Genomic DNA, 10,582 nt, shown 5'->3' on the forward strand with positions numbered 1-10,582 from the left:
GGGATGAACCCGAGTCAGACTCAGAGGATGATCAGGAAGCGTACATGGTAAGAAACTTTAAAAAGTTTTTTAGAGCTAATAAATTTAAAGAAATGCAGAATAAAAAGAATCCAAGAAATAGAAGAAGGATGCGTTGCTACCAGTGTCAAAAGGAAGAACACCTAAAAGAAGACTGCCCAGAACTAAAGAAGGACAAAGGCAAAATTCCCAAGAAGCACAAGAACCTAAAAGCTACTTGGGACGACACTTCTTCATCTGAGTCTGAGATTCAAGAATATGCCGGGATAGCATTGATGGCAAGCTACGAAGGACAGAGTACATCAGAACCCAACATCGATGAAGGGGGAGCGACCTCAGATGGAAGTAGCGAAGCAAGGGGAGATTCAGGCTTCAAGTATGATATGGTAAGTGAGGTATGCCTCTTACCCATTGATGAACTTTACTTTGGTATTAAGGCAATGACAAAATCCATGTATAAATTAGAAAATAAAAATACCAAATTAGAAAATAAAATTTTAGAAACAAAAAGAATTTTGGCAAAATTATGTCTTATTGAGGATTTTGAAAAATTAAAAATTGAAAATGAAAAACTAAAAGAAGAAATAAAAAGATTGAAAAATCTAATGGTCCAAATATTTCTACTTTTAGAAATTATAGAGGTTTAAATTGGTATTATAGATTTCATCAAAGTCAAATTAGAAATATATCAAAAATCTATGTACCTAGGAAATACTTGGTTAATCCTGTAGGTAGGAACCTCTACTGGGTTCCAAAAACCTGTTTAATTTAAAATTAAAATTAGACTTAGCATTTTCAGCAAGGAAATTAAACAACTAATTTCATTATGAGGTTTTGTCTAAGGAAGTGGTTGTTGCTCCAATAACCAAGAAGGCCTAGTGTCTCGCCACGACCTGGAAGCCAAGTATCGAAATGAAAAGTTTAATTGACTATTTGAAAAAGCATTAATTTAAATTACTTAATGCTTTAAAAGAGTTATTCAATTTGTGTTAGAAAATATTTAATTTTTTTTAACTTGAATTAGATTTTTTTTTTTTAAATTGACTTAGAATTGTTTCTTATGAATATTAACTTAGAAATTTTTTTCTGAAAATTAGAAATTTTTTTTTAGGAAATGTTGAAATAAGTTTCAAACTTAAAATTTTAGAAAATTTTTGTTAACACTTATGACTATTTTTTTTCTGAAAAATACTTTACTTAAAATTTTTTTTCTTCGAAAGAAAATTTTTGAAGAGTGTCTTTACTTAGACATTTTTAAAATTTTTGACACTTAAATTTTTTTTTTAGAATTTACCTTAGACATTTTTATAACCCCAATTTTTATGTGATCAAAGGGGGAGAAGTATGTTAAGTCTAGGGGGAGGTAATATAATTTTTCAATTGAAAAATATTTGGACTTATTTGAATATAAATTGTTTTTATTGCATATGTTTACCCTAACTTAACTTGGGTTGCTCACATCAAAAAGGGGGAGATTGTTGGAACCCCAAGGTGTTTTGATGTGATCAAACAAGCTAAGTTAGGTCCTGCGTTTGTTTAACCCTTGTGTCTAAGTGTGCAGGAGCTTAGGAACACAGGAAGTCGAGCGGAAGACGCGGCTAGCGAGAAGGACGGCACGGGGAGAGAGCCGACAGGCTCGGTGCATCCGAGGGATGAGGTGGCCGTGGAAGAGTACACCTGTGGACGAGAAGAACGTGCGTGGAGTTCGAGGGACGAGAAACCGAGAAGGAAGGCTGCTCGAGGAGAAGGCCGGAACTTGGGTTCGGGTGAGCCCTATTCCGGATGGTCGAGATCACCCAAGCTAGCAGAGCCGGAGTTGAAGACCCGGTCCGAGACGAGCTGAACCGAAGTAGAGCGACCGGACGGAAAAAGTCAACCAGAGTTGACTTTTGGGGTCTGGGGCGCCCGGAACTAATCGGGGCGCCCGGAACTGATCGGGGCGCTCGGACCCCTCCGGGGCGCCGGAACCCTCCGGGGCACCCAGACGGAATATGTTGACCAGATCGAGTCAAACTCGATCTAAACGTTGGGGGATAAAGTTTTATCCCCCCAGGGCGTCCGGAACCCCTTCGGCGCTCCCCGACCAGTGCTATAAATATAGCACTGGTTTGCACAGATCATTCAACTCACTTGTAATTCATTTCTTTCTGTGGTTTCTATTCTTTTGTACTGTCAACGCTGTAAGAGGCTACTCCACCTAGAGGAGAATCAGATAGTGCGCCATCTTTGCCTTGGATTAGCAATCCTCTGATTGCAAACCAAGTAAACCCTCTTGTGTCTGATCTTTTAATTTAGTCTCTTCTTTTTTATTACAAGTGTCTGTTAATTACTTGAATATCCGAGAAAGGTTTTGTGTTTAATTTTTGTAGGGAAATTCACCCCTCCCCTCTTGCCGGCCTCCAAAGGGACCAACACCTTCAACCCAACTCTTCCCTTTCTACACCTAGCAATTCCTCCTAGGTATACTCTAAACTACTCTTAATCATCTCCTACATGATTTTTGTGCTAGTTTTGCTATTTTTCTTGTATATTGTCAAAAATAGGAAACGTCGCAATGTTGATCCTACTCCGGCTAGAACCCCATCCACGGATCTCTGATTCCTCTCAGAACAACATAGGATTAACTTTGCTAGATACACATTTAAAACCATCAAACCTTGGTATCTAAGAAGGTCATTTTTTATCAGTTTTGTCACCCATCAGTCCAGATGATAGAGTACTACCAACTAGGTAGACTGGTTTACTGCAGTAATGCAGTAAATCATAATTTATGTGCATAGTTCTATCACAACCTCGAGAGGGTTGATGATAGTACTTATTCTACCAGAGTTGGTGGGACATACATCTAGTTTACCCCTCACTCATCCGCACTAGTTTAGAGCTTAGGGCATTTACATGTCCCTTTCTATGCTACCCTAGTAGGGATCTGCCATTTGGCAATCCCTACTCCCATATTATATTAGATACCATCTATATGTATTTTTTCGGGGAGGAGAGACCACTTGGCTTGACTGAGTTCAAGTCAATCTCTCTTAGGGTTCAGGACTATGTGATGTATAGAGTCCTGACAGCCTGTATCTTGCCGATCTCATCTCGGGACGTCCCGAAGATGCGACTCTGGCATTCATTCCTTTTGTATGCCTTGAGTCATCGTTTAGACATAGACATAGCATTACATATGTTCCAGAACATTATTTATGCATCTAGTACAGTCACATCCCATGTAGTCCATATGCCCTACTGTCATGTTTTGACCTACATCTTTTCGACCCTTAGGATAGACACGACCAGAGGGATAGTGATCTCTCTTACCCTATATGACGAGTTTGGGCATCGTAATCTTAAATTAGCCCATGTTCACATCACCGATGAGGGGATTCTAGCATGGAGGGGTCGACCACAGCCAGCCATTGCTCTAGAGGCCGAGGATGCACCTCTCGACATTGTCCCGGGCGAGGGAGAGGAGTGGCCCGACTTCTTAGCCGAGGAGTTATTCGGAGATCCATTACCTTCCACCTCTGTCGAGCCTTCAATGTCAGCCGGGCCTTCGACTTCGGCACCTCTCTCCGTCGAGAATAGACTCGCTCGTCTCGAGGTTTAGTCCATTCAGACACGACGGACTGTTCTAGATAGCCATCTCTCCCTCCGATCCCTCCTATCCGAGATAGCTGCCAGATTTGCCTCTTTATGGGATGAGATACGTCGACAGGGACAACCTGCACCCGAGCAGCCCCTTGCACCACCTCTAGTTGACGACCCTCCAGTTGATGATCCTACTCATTGACGCTATCATTTCATGCATTGTACCTTGGATTTTGGACACAGACACTTTCATTTCCTAGTCTAGTTGAACTTGTGCTTAGTAGAATTCAGTTACTCTACTTATTTCTGCTTACCAGTATCTTATGTTGTTTTTATTCTGCACACATAGGAATGTGTTGGGTAGAATAGATCTTGATTTTCAAACCAACTTCTTACATCTAATTTTAAAACTTTTTTTTAGTGTTCAAAATTGGTTAATCTTAAAATTATCTTTTAAAAATTCTAGGAAAAATAATGTTTTCAAGATCCCAATCTTATTAGTTTTTCAAAAATTTGGACTTAGCCTAGGCTATTCCCCCTAGAAATCATGTTCCCCTAGTCTCAGCCAGAGCATCTCACAAACATACTAGGCATAACTTGTTTGTATTTGAAAGAAACTTAGAATGGCGTGAGATGCATAGGGTACAACCTGGACTCCAGAATACTTATTTCTGTGCATCATAGTGAGTCTGGGCGTTAAAAACTAACTTTACATTAATCAAGTTAAGTGATCCAGCTCTAGTCAAATCTAACTGGATTACTAACTTAACTTGACTAACCAAGTGAAAATTGTTGCCCTCTAGGTATTCAGCCAGTAGCTAAAGGTTAGATAGTTGGTTAAGGATATTAAAATTTCAAGTTGACTCATGCTTGCACCTTAGGGCTCTGATACGTCCCTAAAGGAAATTAATTTAACTGAACTCATGCTTGGACATTAGGTTCTTAAATTATCCCTTCTCTTTTGCCTTTAATTTAAAATTCCTTATTCATCTAAATATTTTATGATTTCTATAGACGTATTCAAAAAGTCTCAGTTTACCTCCTTTTTAACCTTCAAAAAATGTTCGAAAAGTTTTTCAAAATTAATGTCTTTTAAAAGGCTTTAAAAATTTTAACGACATATTTTTCAAAGCCTTTCAAAACTAGCTAAGTCATTTTTAATTGCAAAACTTAAACTTACTATTTTCAAAACTTGCCTCTCGAAAATCGTTTGCTTTAAAATTTTCAAATTTTGCACAAATTTTGGCTAAGTAAAAGGAGTTGTTCAAAACTAAAGAAATTTCAATTTAGCTATCTTTCGGTTCAAAGAAAAATCTTTTTAGCTAAATTACTAAACTTTTCTTTAGACCAACTTCGTGTTTAAAATATTTCTTCTGCTTTAATTTGTTTACTTCAAAAATTAGTTTTTCTTAGCAAATTTCACTTCAAGTTGTTTTAAAATGTTGTTTTTTTCAAAGTGTAACTTCTTTGAAAACATATTTGAAAACTTAGTTCTTTCATCTTGTCTTTTTCCTACAAAAGTTTTTTTATATATGAAAAAAGGGGAGAGTAGGACAAAAATTCAAATTAAGGTTAAGAGAGCTCTTATTAAGGGGGGGCCTTAGACATTTATTAAGGGGGAGCCTTAGACATTTAGTTTGCTTACGTTCTTACTTGAACTTTTTACTTAAAAAGCTTGCTTAGGATTATTGATACATTAATTCACTTATGTCTGTTTTACTTAACTTTGAATTTAAGTTGCCATAATCAAAAAGGGGGAGATTGTTGGTGCGAGAAGCATTCGACGATCGAACCAGTGTTTTGATAATGACAAAGGATTCAAAGTTAAGGTTATGTTGTGATCTAACAGTTTGAATGAGCTTGCAGGAAAGTCCTAAGTGTACTCAGGCAAAAGTCCAAACTGAGGTTAGGCAGGTAGAAAACCCTAGGGGGTGGTAACCCTAGGTCATAGGGGTTGGTAATCCTATGCGGAAAGTCTTGGTGGGTTGAGGGCTTCAGTCAAAAGTCCTAGGGGGTGGTAACCCTAGGTGGAAAGTCCTGGTATCGCGAACCAGGTGAAAGACGGGACGGGTCGGGGAATGATAACCATGATTTGTAATGACCACCCTTCTTACTATTACTACTCTCTAAGGGTGACCGTTACTTAACTACAAACTCTACCTAACCGGTATGATCGAAACCACGAGGAGTCTCTACCAAAAAAAATTTCGACAACATCTCCCTTGTACCGGTAACCATAAACTGAGGTACATATATAGTATACATCAGCCATAGGCAGCTGGAACATATATCAACACTCACGCAATTAAATAAGTGTCAAACTCCTCTCAGCATACAATCTAAAACAGAATAATCTTCAATGACAAGAGATGTAAGATACAACCTTAAATATTTATTAATCACTAAAATATAAAAACTTAAAAATGCCCAAGACTCTCCCATAGTCCTGGCATCACACACCATCCGCGCCACCTTGTCACCTTCCTTTGCTAAAACTTTTCCTTTCTTGTATCTACAGTAAGAGGAAATGCAAACTATAAGCGAATGCTTAGTAAGCGCTGTTTAACTCAAAAAAACTCGAATGTGTATGTAAATATACTGAAATCCAAGCACTGAAAGCTCTAAAGAAAATACTACACATGCTCATCTAATAGTAAAAGAACAATGCATACTAGAATGCTAAACATATAAAGCTAATCAGAATAACATGCTAACATAAGGAAAACTAAAGCTTGCTGAATTTTAAACACCTTCTGAATCTTATTTCACTTGCTTAAAAACTTATTCTTTTTATTTCACTTGTTTAAAACTTATACTTTAATACTTCAAAATAATAATAAACTTTCTTCTTGGGCCCAGGCGTAGTACCATCTTATGCGCGTTCCCTAATAGGTTGGGGTAGCGAGCCACCAATCCTAAAAGAGCAGACCTCGGTCTACCAGGGCCAAGACCTCGGAATTGGACACCTAGATTTGTTTAATGACAACCTCGGAAGTCGGGTACTAGCCTCTTAAAAAAGTAAAATACTTGTTATCTTTTATTACTGCTAATATATAATGCCTCAGCATTTTAATAAGCACCTTGTGTGCCAAAATCCCTAAAGTCTCGATTTTGGGATCTACTTAAGGCCTTGGCCTTTTCCTTTCTTTTCTTTATCTTTCTTATACTTGTTAACACTTCTAATAAAGGATTCTTCTTAAAAAGAAACAAAGAATCTACACTGCTAAAGGGAATAAACTGCAATGCTACAAAATGCAAAAATCTGCACTACTACAAAAGGTGAAAATCAGCAATATAAACTTAATAAAAATCTGCATGCCATACTTATCAAAATCAACATACCATACAAGCTTAAACTAAATCTAAAACTTGTTGGAATTAAAACCTTAAATCTTGCTACAACATAGATAAAAGAAAGAGAGCAAAGAACGCATGCTACTCGATAATCTTCAGCTATTCCAATGTTGTACAGTGTAATCTGAAAGCAAGGAAAGTAAAAAAAATACTAATGCTACTCCTCATAAGCCTCTAAATAAAAGATTTAATAGGCACAAACAAACTATACTGCAGCTCTAAATTAACAGTAAGCAACAATAAGGTAACAACATAAAGGAAACTACATGCTAATCAACAAATCTACACCTTCTCCTGTTCAGCTAAATAACCGAATTGCACAGCAACCCCAAAGGAGTTACTCGTGCCCCTTTCCCTTGCATAAGATTAAATTCATCTTGCTGTAAAGTTAAAACAAACCTAAGTAACTATTCACAGCTTAACCCTTTTTGTAAAGCAACCAAAATCTCCAATCATGTTTCAACAAATTAGCAAGAAAGCGATTAAAAACTTGAATCTATTCCAAGATCCCTAAACATCATAATCCTCTACAACTAAAATCCGAAAACCAAATCTGCATCAAATCTGCATCAGATAGGTAGGGAACCTAATATCAAATCTGCATCCATGCTAAACATTACTATCCTTAAACAAACTGATCATGTCAAATCTGCATCCATGCTAAACATAACTATCCTTAAACTAACTGATCATGCTATTAAACCACACGGCTGAACCCTCATTAAGCATGCTATAACAGAATACAAAGCAGAAATCCTCCTTAAGCATGCTACAACAGAACTATAAAGCAGCAAGCAAATCTCGGCATAAATGCATTCCGAAACCCCAATCCACGGCGGAAAACTTCAAGCTCCGTTCCTTACAATATACTTTGGAAAATCAAGAAACTAGCAAGAAGAACAACTCCATAGCTACTCTTACCACAGGTGAGGAGCAACTTACAGCGGTTTCTTGGACTCACAGCCGAAGAGAGGCAGCTAGGGCTTTGGGAAAAACTCGAGCTCTCGACCTCTCCTTACGCCCACTTTCTCTTCTTGACGAGGGGATCACGAAGGTGTAGATGGCTCTCGGAGAACCCCCTCGACCGACCGCCAGAGTGATGCCCTAAATCCCCTTCGTTTCCACCCGAGAGGAAAAAACACCATCGCACGCGTGAGGAGGAAGATGAGAAGGATTTTGGGTTCCGGGAAATTATCAAGCCCTAAGTTCCTTTATAACTCCGGTATTTCTATTAACTTGTTAAATAATTTTGCTATCTATTCTAAACAAAACCGTTCGCTTGCACACTTGGCTAGCTGCATTTTGACCGGGTCAAAGTTTGCGGGTTCGATTCCTCAACCGAACCTTTTATTCTCCTTTTATTTTCTATTTCCTAACTACTGCTTAATTATATTTTATTCCCTATTTGATCAGCACATCCGCTTGGGTTTCTTGGTCAGCCGGATTCGCTTAAGGCTTGGCTCGGCCGGAGGGCTCGGGTTCGAATCTCGGCTTGAACATTTTTTTGTCGAAAACTCTTTCGTTTTGTAAAAATACCAAACGACCTCCAAAAATTGCATAAAAATACTTTAAAAATTTCTAAAAATCTCTATAATATTTCTATAGCATTTTCAAATATTTTTAACCAATATTAGAACTCGTAATGAGGAATTTTGTGTCGTTACAATTCCCCATATCTTATAAAAAGTTCATCCTCGAACTTAGACTAATTCTGGATATCTCTGTCTCATACTATCCTCAAGCTCCCAAGTAACTTCCTCGTGCTTCTGGTTCTGCCAGATGACCTTTACTAGTGGTACTTCTTCGTTCCTTAGTCTCTTAACTTTCCTATCCACTATCAATCATAACTTCTCTGTCCTTTTAGTTCTCCTGTACTCGGTCCTCAGTACAAGCGGTACGGGGACGTCCTCTTCTTTACATCTGGTTATGCAGGGAAAAACTTAAAATCGTCCCTACGCTTTCTAGACATATATACATATGTAAACAAAAGAAAACAAGAACTTTCATCTTACTTAAGCATATCTAAGCAAAAACACTATACTGCTAATAATAAGGAAAAGCATAAAAGAAAACTTAAATACTTTCTTACTTGAAGACGACAAAGATGGTGCTGATGTGTGATGCTGGAGAATGGAGACTGCTCTAATACCAACTGTAACGACCACCCTTCATACTATTACTACTCTCTAAGGGTGACCGTTTCTTAACTACTAACTCTACCTAACCGGTATGATCGAAACCACGGGAGTCTCTACCGAAAAAAATTTTGGCAGCATCTCCCCTGTACCGGTGACCATAAACTGAGGTACATATATAGTATACATCAGCCACAGGCGGCTGGAACATATATCAACACTCACGCAATTAAATAAGTGTCAAACTCCTCTCAGCATACAATCTAAAACAGAATAATCACCAATGACAAGAGATGTAAGATATAACCTTAAATATTTATTAATCACAAAAATGCGGAAACTTAAAAATGCCCAAGTCTCTCCCATAGTCCTGGCATCACACACCATCCGCGCCACCTTGTCACCTTCCTTTGCTAAAACTTTTCATTTCCTGTATCTGCAGTAAGAGGAAATGCAAACTATAAGCGAATGTTTAGTAAGCGCTGTCTAACTCTCCAAAACTCGAATATGCATGTAAATATACTGAAATCCAAGCACTAAAAGCTATAAAGAAAATACTACACATGCTCATCTAATAGCAAAAGAACAATGCATACTGGAATGCTAAACATGTAATGCTAATCAGAATAACATGCTAGCATAAGGAAAACTAAAACTTGCTGAATTTTAAACACCTTCTGAATCTTATTTCACTTGCTTAAAAACTTATTCTTTTTATTTCACTTGTTTAAAACTTATACTTTAATACTTCAAAATAATAATAAACTTTCTTCTTGGGCCTAGTCGTAGTACCATCTTATGCGCGTTCCCTAATAGGTTGGGGTAGCGAGCCACCAATCCTAAAAGAGCAGACCTCGGTCTACCAGGGCCAAGTCCTCAGAATTGGGCACCTGGATTTGTTTAACCACAACCTCGGAATTCGGGTACTAGCCTCTTAAAAAAGTAAAATATTTGTTATCTTTTATTACTGCTAATATATAATGCCTCAGCATTTTAATAAGCACCTTGTGTGCCAAAATCCTTACAGTCTCGACTTTGGGATCTACTTAAGGCCTTGGCCTTTTTGTTTCTTTTCATTATCTTTCATATACTTGTTAACACTTCTAATAAAGGATGCTTCTTAAAAAGAAACAAAGAATCTACACTGCTAAAGGGAATAAACTGCAATGCTATAAAATGCAAAAATCTGCACTACTACAAAAGGTAAAAATATGCATTATAAACTTAATAAAAATCTACATGCCATACTTATCAAAATCAGCATACCATACAAGCTTAAACTAAATCTAAAACTTGTTGGAATTAAACCTTAAATCTTGCTACATCATAGATAAAAGAAAGAGAGCAAAGAACGCATGCTACTCGATAATCTTCAGCTATTCCAATGCTTTACAGTGTAATCTGAAAGCAAGGAAAGTAAAAAAAAAATACTCATGCTACTCCTCATAAGCCTCTAAATAAAAGATTTAATAGGCACAAATAAACTATACCGC

The sequence above is a fragment of the Zingiber officinale genome, chromosome 4B (genome assembly GCF_018446385.1).
Source record: "Zingiber officinale cultivar Zhangliang chromosome 4B, Zo_v1.1, whole genome shotgun sequence".
Taxonomy (NCBI): Eukaryota; Viridiplantae; Streptophyta; class Magnoliopsida; order Zingiberales; family Zingiberaceae; genus Zingiber; species Zingiber officinale.